Genomic DNA, 14677 nt, shown 5'->3' on the forward strand with positions numbered 1-14677 from the left:
GAAGGAGAACAAAATATTTATTATATTAACCATTGAGGTTAGGGGCTGTTTGTTACTGTGGCACAGCCTAGCCCTTCCTGACTGACACACTAATGTCATCCCATCATCCCACCCAAAGCCCTACGGTAGGTAGCCCCCTGCTTCTGCACTTCTCTTCCTCAACACGGTCACAGTAACCTTATTACAATGTAAACCAGACCCCATTACTCCCTCCTTGAAACCTTCTGGCAGCTTCCCATTGTACCTGGAATAAAATCCAAACTCCTTCCTCTGGCCATAAGATCTGAGCCCTGCCTGTCTGTCTGAGCTGATCTCCTACCCTCCCTTCCTCGTTAAGTCCAGTCCCCCTGGACTCCTTGCCATCTCTAAGGCGCTGAGCCTTTCCTGCCTCGGAGCTTTCACGGATGCTCTTCCCTCTGCCTGGACCGCTTTCCTGCACCAGTCACAGAGCTGGCTACTTCTCCTCCTTCAAGCCTCAGCTTGAACGACACCTCCTCTGGGAGGCCCCCTGCCACTCCACACTGCTCCTTTCCCGATTAGCTCTTACCACAAGTCAGAATTGTATTTGATTTTCACCTTTATTTATTTGTTTATTTGCTCTAGGGGCCCTCAGCCCTCAGTAACTATTTGTGGGGTGGAGGAATGACTGAATAAGAAGGCCGTTGCAAAGGGTAACGTATTTGCAAAGGTAAATATCGCTGACCAATTCAGACTTGCCCTGCGGGCTGGCTTCTCACAGATGGCAGGGGCTCAAATCCCTCTCAAGGTCTATTCTCCTCAGGAGCTGAAGTGCCTCTGAGATACCGGGCTCCTCCAGAGGACCCAGCTGGGGCCCTGCGCTCCCTCTCAGCTCTGACAGCTCACCCAGTGACAGCCTGGCATGGAGCGGGTCCAGCAAGGGCCCACAAGCGGGCAGCCAGCCCCGTGAGGAGGCAGCCAGCCCCGTGAGGAGGCAGCCAGCGGCTGCCGTCATGGAGAGTGGCCTGGCCAGCTCTAGAAATAGCCCAAGGTCAAGGTGGGGTGCTTCCGTCCCCTACAGATGCAGAAATCTGGGAGATTCCAGTCCCAGATTTCCCTCCACCCTGCTACTGGGATCCCTGATCCTGGTCTGGAACTCCCCAATTTCCTGCTCCCCCCACCCCACACACAGGCCCCTGTGTTCATCACTGCTCACAAAGAATCCCCAGGCCTCCAACCCCCTGTCTTCCCAACACGCTTCGGAAGTGGAGAGGGTGGGCCTTCTCGCATCTCACAGATCAGGATACTGTGGCTCAGAGAAGTCAAGAGTCTCTTCCACCCTTCCACCCTGTTGATGTAAGCATCAACAGAACGAAGACCTGCCCCACACCTTGAAGTTCACACTTCCTTTCTCCACCCTCCACTGGCCTCTATAGTTAAAAAGGATTCGTATAGAGAGTGGTTTTCCCACCACCCAGGCATCATCCTCCCTTAGAAGGAAAATGCTGGTATACTCTGTATATCTTTAATTCTTTTATCCCACTCCACCTTCCAAAGTCATATGGTGAATTGACAGATAAACTAGAATTCAAATTCCATCTCAGAGTCCCATCTCAGACTCCATGCCTTAGCCCACCAGAACTTTCCACACAAGGGATGTGCTTAACAGGGTCCCATAGCTCTGTCCAAGGACAGATCTCATCTGTGTGTCACTTGCTCTTGAGGGCTCTTGGCCTGTGGACTCCGACCCTATTCCCTGGTCTTGGGAGAACAGTTTAGCTTCGTTGGCTGCCTGCACTACTGACTTCCCCAGGAACCAACTCTTCTGCCTGAATCTGAAGTGTCCATTTTCACCTCTGGTCCTGGGTATTCTGCCCTCTCGTCCAGCTCAGTCCCCAGACCTCACAGCTGGTCCGGTCACCCAAACTGCTGCCCTCACCCCACAAACACTCCCTCCTCCTCTAACGAAGAAGGGTTCCAGCCGCAAGCTTCACTGGCCACTTGTTCCAAGCAGGGCTCCTGGAATCCCTTCTCCTGGAGCTTCTCAGAAGCCTAGGAGAAAGGAGCAGGGAGGTAAATCAGGCACTGGGGAGGCTAGGGAAGAGCCGATGGAGGTGAGTGGCTGTCCCTTTGAATAGGATAGGACACGGTGGGTACTGGTTAGCTTTCTACTGATCAGAGGACAGCAGGGAGAGGAGATAGAGGAACAAGTAAAGAATGAAAGGTGGAATGATGATGATGATGATGATGATTCTAGAAATATGCTTTGTCGGGGCGCCTGGGTGGCTCAGTCGTTAAGCGTCTGCCTTCGGCTCAGGTTATGATCTCAGGGTCCTGAGATCGAGCCCCACATCGGGCTCCCTGCTCAGCGGGGATCCTGCTTCTCCCTCTCCCACTCCCTCTGCTTGTGTTCCCTCTCTCGCTGTGCCTCTCTCTGTCAAATAAATAAATAAAATCTTAAAAAAAAAAAAGAAATATGCTTTGTCTTTAAAGGACATTCAATAGGTCCAAGTAAAAGCTGGTAGAATGTCCTCAACCCCCTGAGGAATCCGAACAACCCAAACATGGAGAGCACATCAAGGTCCTATGCACATAGGTCCACAAGCACAGTACACAACTCACAACACCCAATGCAGATGCATCCCAGACCTCCAAGCACTCCCACTTTCAGGTCAGTTTCTCCCCTCACATGCCAGGGCTTTGGGCCAAGGTCTTCAAGATGCAGAATGGCTTCTGTTTCCTGGCCTACCCTGACCCTGCCTTCAGGCTCTCTCTGCTGTCTGGCTCTGAGCTCCAGCCTCTTCTCACCCCATAGCCTTGTGTTCCCCCGCTGACTCTCTTCTCACCCCTGGCTCAGCACTGGCCCACACAGAGAACTCAGCCCTCTTCCTGGAGCCCCCCAAGGCCAAGGCAGTGGATTTCACAGGGGGCTCAGAGGTTACCAGAGGAGTTCTACCTCAACACCAACACCAAATAGGAGGCCATGTCAGGCACAGTGATTCTTAAAAGTTGCTCTGTCCGTTTTTCCCACCCCTACTCAGTCTCAGGCCTGCTTTGGGAGCTCTGTTAAAACAAAGGTCATCTATTCTAGCTTGTAAGCATCAACAGAACGAAGACCTGCCCCACACCTTGAAGTTCACACTTCCTTTCTCCACCCTCCACTGGCCTCTATAGTTAAAAAGGATTCGTATAGAGAGTGGTTTTCCCACCACCCAGGCATCATCCTCCCTTAGAAGGAAAATGCTGGTATACTCTGTATATCTTTAATTCTTTTATCCCACTCCACTAAAGTTGGTGCTTGAATTGGATATAACTGGCTCTGAAAAATATTTTAGGGTGGGTGTGTGTATTTGTTATCAATTGCTGTGTAACCAATCATCCCAAACTTAGCTGCTTAAAACAATGAATGTTTCTTATCTCACTGTCTCTGGGGGTCAGGAATTAAGGAGTGACTTTGTTGGATGGTTCTGGCTCAGGGATTCCCAAGAGGTTGCAATCAGGATGTCGGCAGGGACTATGATCATCCAAGGGCATGCCTGGAGCTAGAGAATCTGCTTCTGAAATGGCACCCTCAGAAAGCTGCTGGCAGGATGCCTCAGGCCTCAGAGTCACCGCATGGCCTTTCCCTAAGGCTGCCTAAGTGTCCTCATGGACATGTCACCTAACTTGCCCCAGAGCAAGTGATCCAAAAGACAGAGCATTTATGATCTAGTTTCAAAAGTCACAACTGTCAGTTCCCTCATATTCTACTCATTAGAGATGAGTCACTAAGTCCAGCCCACACTCAAGGGGAAGGGAACTAAGCTTCCCCTTTCAGAGAGAGGAATATCAAGGAATTTGTGGGTGTATTTTTAAATCACCAAAATGTGAAAAGAGTACAGGATGAGGAGTCAAAATGCTTATGTTCTCATTTTACTTCTAAATGCTGAGGGACTTAGGGGCACCTGGGTGGCTCAGTGGGTTAAGCGTCTGACTCCTGGTTTTGGCTCAGGTCATGATCTCTCAGGGTTATGGGATTGAGCCCTGCGTCAGTCTCCATGCTCAGTGGGGAGCCCGCTTGAGATTCTCTTCCTCTGCCCCTCCTCTCTCTCTCTTCTCTCTCTCTCTCTCTCTCTCTCTCACACACACACACACACACACACACACACACACACACACACAAGTAAATCTTTAAATGCTGAGGGACTGAGGCACATCCCTTCACCTTTCTGGATCTGTTTCCCCATCTGCAAAACAAGAAGAATGACCTCGATGACCACTAAGGTCTCATTTTCAGTTAGTATGTGTCTCAGTGTTCCAGCACTCAAGACCCTGGCCTTGACCCCAGACCTCAGGCAGTCTCCACCTCCTCCCAGCAAGCCTCCCTGGCCCTGGTCCCAGATGCAGGTGCCACCCATCAGCTCCCAAGCCACTCCTGAGTTCATTAGCATCTGTAGGTGGGAGCCAGGCATCAGTAGGCTTTACGGCTCCCCAGTGATTCCACATGCACAGACATGGTTGGGAACCTCTGCTCTAATTTGAGGAGCCCCTCACATAGAGAATCTTTTCAACAAATAAAGTAACATTGCACTTGACTAATCCGTGATCTGCCCATTCCTTTGATGTCTATGTAGTTTGAGGGTCTTACATGGTCCAGAGTACAGGTATTTCCTTCTCATTACTTGTATTTGGGGTCTGATTTCTCTAAGAGACTGTTTTGCTCTGTGTTGCTTCGGAGAAATAGTTAGAGAAGTTTAGAGGAATTTTTCACGGCCAGGATAGGACTCTTTAGAGTTGTTTCCCTTGCTCAGAGTTTCATGGTATTGTTTCTGTGGGAAAATTGATCCAATTTTTATCTTTTTTACTTACACCACCTTTTCCTAGAATATAACCTGCTATAAGTTTAAACAATGCCTGCCTCTCTTTTTTTTACTTGTGTATGTGCATGTGTGGGTGTGAGAAAAGTCAACATTCTCCAAGACAGGGCAGAGCCTGGTGCTGAGAGACAAGCAGGACTTGGAACACCCTGGTAAGAGACGCCTCTAGAAGGCTGTGGGTGCGGGGCTTGGGGAGGTGCTGGAAGCAGTCAGCCGGGCTCTTCTGATCCTTGACTTAGTGTCTTCCCCCACATGTGCTCCACCTCATGTAAGCTGCTGAGCAACATGGCCATCTGTCCCAGTTTGCCCAGGACTGAGGAGTTTCCTGGGATGCATGACTTTCAGTACTAAAACTGGGAAAGTTCCAGAAAACCAGGACAGTTGGTCACCTTACAAGGGCTGTACACCTATGAGCACCACCTCCACCTTTCAGTACTGCCAGAAGCTTCTGATGCGCAAGATGCTCCAAAGGCCTCCCAACTTGGTGAACGCCTACCAACAACCTGAATGCCTAGTGGAGATGGCTTCAGAGCTGCCCTGATCAGAGGCTAGGTGGCTTCACTGACAGAAATGAGGGTGGCAACAGCACCCCTCTGCCCTATGAGGCCCTTAGATGCCAGTTTGCAGAGCCCAAGGTCCAGGTAGTGGAGCAAGATCTGTCACATTGACTTCCATTAGCCATCTTCAAATATCTGAGTGCCTGTCATGGAGAAAAGGGGGTAACCTGTTGTCTGTCCTGAGACTCTGGATGCACATGGGAATCACCTGGGGAGTTTATATCCCATCCCCAGAGATTCTGATTTTAGCAGTCTGGGGTTGGGCCCAGGTTCACACACACACATACACATTTCTTGACCATTCCCCACTGGTTTCTTTCTGGGCAGGAAATTCCTCTCCTGGCCAAGAAAAATGTATTGCTCTTAAACTTCTCTAATTCTGTCTCTGAGGTTCTCTTGAGCAAAATATGCCTTCTAGAGAGATCAGACCTTTTTGCTATATCAATGGCAATCAGATTACAGATTCTCTTCAAGGGGAATTCTGACTTACAAAGTTCAAACTACTCTTCATCGTCTGTGAGGAAGTTGTCCAGCTCATGGGTATGGATGCATGGTCTGGATTCCTATTTCTTCCCAGTTCTGTGATGGGCTTCTACTCACCTGGAGCCCCAGTCAGGAAGTTTCCTTGGCCCCCGTCCTCCACCTCCAGTCCTGACCGACCTCCTGGTCCCCATATCTCCCTTGTTTCTGTTGTTTACCCCTCTGGATGCGAGCACTCTCCCCTGCCATGGTTCCTCAGAAATGGAGGACTTCCACATCATTCTTCTGAACCTGCCTCACCTGGCCAACCCCAGGGGACGACTGTGAATCTCTGGCCAGCCTCATCCAAGTACTCTCTCTCTCCCTAGAATCTGGGGCTTACCCACAGGGTCTCTGGGGAGCTGACTTCCTGTGCTCTATCTGGAAGGTCAAGAGCCTCAGGGTCTGTGGTTGCCATATGGGGAAAGATCATTTGAGGCTGCAAGCGGCAATGATCACACTGGGATCAGGTCTGCAGACATACAACAAAAACCCAGACACCCCAGGGGAGGAGGGCTGAGGCACCGACCTGGAGCCTGACTTTGTTCCACTAGTTTCCTGGTTCCCATTCTCGTCCTCCTGCTACCCTCAGTTTCCATGAGATCTTTCCCCTAATTTCCTCTTTAGCTAAATCAGCATTAATAGATGTCTATCACTTGCCACCAACCAACCCCTGGGAGACTCATCAATGTCTCCTGCCCCCCCACAGGCACCTTCTTGAAACATTAATCTGGGCCTTTCCTGCTCCAGACACGATCCCCTGAGCCCATTACTTTTCTGGCTCCCTTTTGACTCCACAGGAGGCTGGCTCCCACTTCCCCTGAGGGGCCTTTTCCCCCCGGGGAGTTAGAGGAGCGTCGGCCTCTTCACGAATCCAGGCTTTCTCACCGAGGCTCCCGCAGAGCCCCACATCTCCAGTTCCCATGATTCAGGCCTCAGCACCCCCATCGTCCTCTACCTTAGACACATTTTAGAACACACTTCAGTGGCACACTCTTGAAACCCGAGTAAACAGTGGTTTCCTCATGTTCCTGTCAGCCTTTGTTGTCCAAGACTGAAGAGTCTTAAACTGGAGAGCTCCCCTACTTCCCCACACTGCATTCCCAGGCTCTCGGCTCTACCTGGACCTTGAGGGTGTGGGGGATGCTGCTCACGATTGCTGGGCTAGGCTTCCAGTGTCTGCTTCCGCTGTCCCCTCAGCCCTACTCCCACCCTGGAGTGAGAATCCAAGTCGAGCGACAGGCCAGGGCCCTCAGAGTCCCGGGCAGAGCAGAGTGGCCTTGACTCTGGCCGCACTCCCACCCACTGCTCGGCCCGGCCTCCCCCTGCCCACAGCCCCAGTCAGACGCCCAGGGCCACAGCCTCAGCTCCACCACGACTTTGTCCCAACGAGGTCCCAGGGACCTGGCTTCTCCTCTTCTAGGATGTGGTGTGGGCCCCAGGGGAGAGCAAGAACAATGCAGGGCCCCTTATCAACAGCTAATCCCATCCTGGCCGGCTCCGGGACTTCCCTTCTCAGAAATGCCAACTCTTATTTTAACACATGGCGTGTTCACTTCTGAGTCACCTCAGTCCTAATTGTGTGCAGCCAGAGCAGCGACAATCCCTCCCCAACACCTCAGCCAAGCTCTTCGGCGGGACGAAAAGCAAACACCTTCAAGTCCATCCGGAACAGGCCTGGCTTCCTTCTGCCCAGTCACGAGCTCCTGGCGCCACGAAACGCAAGAGCCGGAAGAGACCCTAGAAACCACCAGGTCCCACTCTCTTGTTCACATCTAGGTTCACCAAAGCCCAGGGACAGAGTCCTGCTCAAGGTCACACAGCAAGGTCAGGACTCCTGGTCTATTCCCTTACTTCATAGCATACACTTCTCAGAAGACACGAGGAAGGAAAATGTCGGGGAGGCTGTGGCTTATTCAGGTTTGTTTCTACTCTATACTTGCTCAGAAGGAAGCCCTGTTCCACCTCAGGGGTCAGCACTGGGGCCCCACTTGGCAACAGGAACAGCCTCAAGCAGCCCAAGTATCAAGGACGACTTTGCCCAGAAGGGGGACTATCAGGAACCCCCATGAGTCAGAACCTCCAAGTGCCCCAACTGTGGCACTTAACTGCAGAAAGTGCTACATGGCTAGAAAAATGGCTAATAATCAAAGAGTTGGGATCATGGGGAAGTCCACGCCCCTTCCAACTCTATCTACAGAATGAGAGCCAAGTCCAGAATGACCTCCTAGGGGCCCTGCGGGGGCTCTATCATCACTGATCTTCTGTTCTGAGACTCGGTGAGAAGGATTTATACCAAACCCAAGAGGGATGGGGGGCTAACCCCCAGTAAACCTTGCATTTAGTGCCCCACAACTCAGCCCCTCACCCCTTGCACATTCTCCTTCATCAGGACGTGGGCTCTGGAGGCAATCTGCCTGGGTCCGTAATAACAGGCCCTCCCGGGGTTGGTTTAAGCATTAAGGCATTTGGAACACTGCCTGGCATGTGATCACTTAGCTACATTATCATCATCATTACTCTTTCAAGCCCTCAGCAGATAGGATCTGCTTCCTCTAGCCTCTTAAGTGTTAACACCTAAGGGCCAGCATTGTGAAAGCAGGAAGTTTAAGTCCTGTGGTCCTCAGGATCACGCTAGGTGCAGCTCTGGGGATGTCTGTGAAATGTGGGAACATAAGCCAAAAGCTGTGGTCAGGATATACCAGAACTGGAATGGAGGCTTTGGCCCATCTGATGTGTGTTCTGTAATGTAGCTAAAACAGCTAATGAACATTTATGTGTGTGTTCCTCAGTATTTGCCCAAATATTTCCCTTCTTTCTACTTCTGGGCTGTGATAAACATAGAAGTCAAACGAGATTTTCATCTGATAGACTAAGAGACCGGAAACCGGAGAATTTGGGCTCTGGCCTGGGGGGGTTCAAACTTTTGGCAAGCAGAAAACTGATACACTTTGTAATGCTTTTTTAAAAGCATTTTTAAAGCTATATATATTTTATTGCACACTTATTTTTAATTTTTCATTTTAAGATAATGTTAGACTTAAAAAACATTGCAAAAATAGTACAAAAATTCATGTATACTCTTCACCTAGCTTCCCCAATGGCATCTTATATAACTACAGTATCATGATCAACACCAGGATACGAACACTGATACAACACTGTTAACTTCCTTTCAGCCTTCATTCCAACTTTTTCCATCATCCCACCAACATACCTTCTTCTGCTCTGAGACAGTCCAGCCTAGGATCTCGCACTTTGTAGATCATGTCTCCTTAGTCTCCTCCAGTCTTCGTCTTTCATGATTGCAATACTTTTGACCCATTGTTCTGTAAAATATCCTTCATTTTGGGTGCACCTGGTGTTTTTCCATGATGAGACTGAGGTTCTGTGTTTTGGGCACAAACACCACAGAAGGGACGATGTGTCCTCCCATCCTCCGTGAATCAGGCCAGGGTCACATGAAGTTCGTACATCTCATTCCTGCTGATACAAATTTTGACCACTTGGATGCGGTGGTGCCTATCAGATTTACCCACTGCAAATTTACTATTTTTCCTTTGGCAATGAATATAAGTATCTTGTGGGGAGGTGGGGAGATAGCTTGACAGTCTGAACATGTCCTGTTTCTCGTCATACTTTTACCCACGAATTTGAGCAGTCTTCCATTGTTCTCGCCTGAAACAGTTATTACCGTAATGTTAGCCAAATGGCGGTTTCCTGTTTCCAGCATTCTTTCTGCCTTTATTAATTGGAATTCTGCTGTAAGGAAGAGCTTTCCCTTCTTATTTATTTATTTATGCGATAACTCATTTCTACCAACATGATCTTTGGTCATGGATATTTGCTTCATTCTGAGAGTTATAATATACTACTACTGTTATTTATTTTGTCACTAAAGTTGTCTCAGATTTGGCCATGGGGAGTCCCTTTCAGTGTGGCTCTTATGTCCTTTTGTAATGTCCTCAACGTTTCTGGGCACCTTTTCTAGCACTGCAAAGTCTTCCAAGCGCCTTTGTATTTTGCCTGCTCCAGCCCTAGAATTACCCATTTCTCCAAGGATCCCTGATTCCTCATTTCAGAGAACGGTACTTAGAAACCAAGATCTAGGGGCTAGTATGCTCAAAGCTACTGTCACATCATTATTTCCAGTCCCTCTCACAGGACAAAGCGAGGACATAGACGTCCGTATGCACGCACACACGTATACACCTGTATCTAGTTCTAGTTCTGTGTCTTAGCCTCTGTGTGTATAAAGCCGTGAGTTGACACCAATTTCTCTGCCTCTGATCCAACACACAGGGTGCATGCTAACCTCCCTCCTTTCTATTTTAGTTACTCCTTTCCAACAGTGAAAAACCCGGCTCTCACTATCCATCCTATATTTACTTCTTTGCCTGATGGTGGAATACACTTGAAATATTTTCAGGATTTGTAACGCCTTTTCTTTCGAGTTTGTGTGATTTCAGTCAAATCATGAAATGCCCGTGATGCAATGTTATGGGCAAAGGGGAAGCAACACAGCCTAATGTTTAATTGAGCGAGCTCTGGAGGTAGGCAATTATTTATTTCTCTGAATCTCACCCACCTTATGTATAAACTAGAGATAATAACAATATCTAGCTCACAGGATTGCATTGAGAATAAAAGAGTTAATGTTTATGAAGTGCTTAGCACCTAGAAAGCCCTGGATAAATAGTAATTTTTATTAGCTATTAATTGGGAAATAAATAAAATTTTCTATTGATATCTAATAGTTTTTATGAAAGGTTGACCCATAATACCAATTGATATGAGGAAAACAAAAAAGAGGTTGGAAACTTTGTGGTTTGTCGAAATATTTCTCTTTTCATACAGTTGTGATGAAAGTTAATTTTCCTCCAATAGGTGGCAGCACTTGAACCATCGTCTTTGAGCGGGGTCTCGGTAATAAAGTCCTCGCAGTGTTCATCACAACACGTGCCCTCCTTAATACCCATCACCCGGCTACCCCATCCCCCCAGCCCCCTCCCTTCTGAAACCCTCAGTTTGTTTCCCGGAGTCCAGAGTCTCTCATGGTTTTTTATAAGCAACTAATGAATTGTTGAACACTACATCAAAAACTAATGATGTACTACTATAGGTTGGCTAACTGAACATAATAAATAAATAAATAAATAAATAAATAAATAAATAAATAAAATTAAATGTGTACAATTGGTAAGAAAAAAAAGTCATCGCAGTAAATCGCCCGAGCTGCTGAAGACAGGAAGCAAGCTCTGAATTGGAAACCTCAGACAAAATGTGAAAAATAATCCACAACTTTTTAAAAAGCTAATTAGGGGACCCTGGTGGCTCAGTCGGTTAAGCGTCTGCCTTCAGCTCAGGTCCTGATCCCAGGGTCCTGGGATCGAGCCCCGCATCGGGCTCCTGGCTCAGCAGGGAGCCTGCTTCTCCTTCTCCCTCTGCGCCTCCCCACCCCATGCCCACGCTCCCTTTCACTCACTCTCACCGTCAAATAAATAAACAAAATCTTTAAAAAAATAAAAAGCAAATTAAAAATGCCCCACATCTTAGCACACTTGTGAAGGGCCTGCAGGGAATTCAAACAAGTTTGTCCAAACCCGCTATGGGCCACAGGGCACCTCCTCGCCCAGGTGGGTGCCCCCCAGGTCCCCCAGGCCTCCAAAGGCCATCTCTGGAGTAAAGTTGAGGGTGGGGGGCAAATTGGACCGGACTTATTGAAGGTCCTGCAGCCTGGAGAGAAGGTGGAACAGATTCTTAGGACCCTGACCCTGCCTGGGGTCCCAGGGGCTTATAAAGGGATGTGAACCCTCGTGTGCACCCTCACTGCCTAGGGCTAGAGAAACAAGAGTCTGGATCTGAGGCAAGAAACAGAGATGTGCTCAACCTAGCTAAAGAAGAACTGGAGGACAACGGGGCCCCACAGTAGAACCCCATAGTAGAATGCGGGGCTGTCCAACCACAGAAGACATTTGGACTCAGGAAATCAAAGTGGCTACATGGAGTCACCATCTCCTGTCACTAACATGACCAATCCCACTCCCTTGAGTGGCAGGAGAGGGCAAGACATGGCCTGGGCTCTAACTCCAGAGCTGCCAATTCCTAGCTGTGGGCCTTGACCAAGTTGTTTACCCCCTCTGGGCCTCAGTTTTCTTATCTGGAAACCTCACAGTGCTTTCGGGTTTTCATGAGGACTACATGAGAGAGTATTGTAAAGTATCTAGAATGGAGCCCAGCAGATAGAGGCCACGTAACAAAAGTTAGCTTTTATTTTTATTACCACAAGTATTACTGTCATTATTTACATTTTCATTAACCGTGTTATTATGGGGTCTGGTCCTCCATAACTCCTGCTCGCTTATAGACATTATGGCTGCCCCAGCCCCAAGACTAACTTTTGGCAGTCTCCTCCCTCTGGGTCTGTTAGGTCCAATTCCAGAGCCAGCCCTCTGATGGGTCCAGCACACGACTGCGCCCCAGGCCACTGGCTAGGCTCCACTCATGTGGGTAGACCCCTCCCTGGTCCAATCAGATTTGGCTGAGGAGGTTGGAAGTCCCAAGGCCATTGAGGACAATCAGCACCCTGACAAGGGGCTCCTCCCAAAGAGTAGACCGCCAGACTAAAGTCTTAACCTACATATGAAACATTTTCCCATGACATATACATGGATTGTGAATAAAATATAAATTCAATTTAAAGGTGTTATTGAACATAGTAACTTTCTTAATTATTAGTATTACTAATAATATCATGTTTTATACAATATTATTTTATTAATATTTTACCTAATATTTACTATTATAATAAATATGAAGTAATTAATATAACTAAAGGTGTAAAATTTACCATGTGATCTCCATAAAATGCTTTGATTGTAAAAAGTGTCCTCCTCTTCAAAAATTTGAGATACAATCCCCCTATAGTACATTGGGCTACTTCAAGTCCACTTTCAAAGCAGCTGACTGAGCCTCAGGTCCCTGGACCTGCCCCCTCGCCTGGGGTCCCACCCGCCAGGAGTCCATACGCCTCCACGCCCTTGGCCTCTGCACATGAGCACCCACCTTGTAGTGCCTGGGTGCTCTCCTTGAGCATCACCTCCACTCTCACCGAAAGCCTCTCCTTGGGTGGGAATGACCTGGCGGTAGAGGAGAGGCATCCAACAATTCTGAGGACACAGAGAGTAGCTGGTCCTCAGGAGGACACCAGGAGGAGTCATGGCAGGAGCATGTGGGATGAATCTTCTTCTGCAGGACAGGAGCCCCCTCTATGCTCGGGGTTCCAGGAATGGGGGAACAGGGTAGTAGCCCAGCTGCTAGAACAGGGGCTGAGTCTGCAGCGAGGCAAGCCGAAGGCTCCAGCTTCTCCCCGGGCTACAGCCTGCAGACGAGAACTGTCCTCTGAACTGTAGACAATTACAATTCTAACCACCTCATCATCAGCCTGAAATGTTTCACCGGCTCCCCAGAGCCTTATAGGCAATGCCCCGCCCTCTCAGCACAAATCGAGGCACACATGTGGTTTATCTCGTCAGGGCATCACAGGCGTCTCTAAGGCAAGACCATTGATTGCCTGTGTCAGGTGAGGAAGCCAGAAGCAGAGCTGCAGCCGAATGAAACCCATGCCCGTCTGGGGCCTTGAGCTGTGCCCCGGGCCGCAGGCTGGGGCTCAAGCCACCTGGATGGACCCCCCCACCCCGGGCCAAGACTGGACCTGAGGAAGCCTGAGAACTTCAGTGGGGCTCTGTCCCCTGAGGGGTGTTGCTGGAGAGGAAGATGGGCCCCACAGTGTTTCTGCCTCTGGGAGAAGGTTCTCTCGGAGGCTTGGTTACTAACTACCAAGTGGCAGGAGGGAAGTGACTCTCTGAGGTGGTAGAATTATTCTATGCTTGATAGGGATGGTGGGTGCTTGGTACAGACAATGTCAAAAGTCACCTAACAGAGCACTTAAGATCTGTGCATTTCATTGTATGGAAATTGTTTCAATTAAAAAAAATATATGGGGGGGAAAAACTTGATTCACAGGATACTGGACTAGGGTCCTGAGCACCTTGGCTCCCCAGGGGTTAGATGACTGGGCTCCCTGAGCCTTTCTTTTCCCAGCTGGTAGTTCCAGGCAGGTAAGCAGAGAATTCTTTACTCTGGGAGTCCTTCGGGGTAGGTGGTCGATCCTGGAGAGGCGCAATCTTTATTCCCTAAAAAATGCCTTCCTTCATCAAATGAAGCTGCTACATACGGAAGAGGGTGGGTCCAGGGCTTTAATGTCTATAAAATGGAAACAGTATCCATCCCACTCAGCCACATGACCATGATGTTCACAAGCCCAACACATCTCTGAGGATGTTCCCAGCATTTCCGGCAGCATGCTTCACCTTTCTTTCCACTCAACACACCGTATCATATACAGTGTCATTATTTTAGAGTTAACCTTTAAGCTTTTTTAAAAAATTAAGTTTATTTTTATTTATTTATTTAAAAAATAATCTCTATGCCCAACGTGGGGCTTGAACTCACAACCCCGAGATCAAGAGTCCTGTGCTCCACCGAATGAGCCAGCCAGGCACCCCAAAGCTTTTTTTTTTTTTCTAATAAATAGTCCACAAATTCTGGGACCTCAGCTCTAAGTAATAACACATCCGTGGGTCCCTCAACTGAAACCTTCACTCACATTGTGCCCTAAAGTCAAGGTTGAGAGCACTGCCCCCAGGATGAGAACCATCTCCTGGGACGCCTGGATGGCTCAGTCGTTAAGCGTCTGCTTTGGGCTCGGGTCATGATCCCAGGGTC

This window comes from Mirounga leonina, unplaced genomic scaffold, assembly GCF_011800145.1.
Source record: "Mirounga leonina isolate KUSES-001 unplaced genomic scaffold, KU_Mleo_1.0 Mir_125, whole genome shotgun sequence".
Lineage (NCBI taxonomy): Eukaryota > Metazoa > Chordata > Mammalia > Carnivora > Phocidae > Mirounga > Mirounga leonina.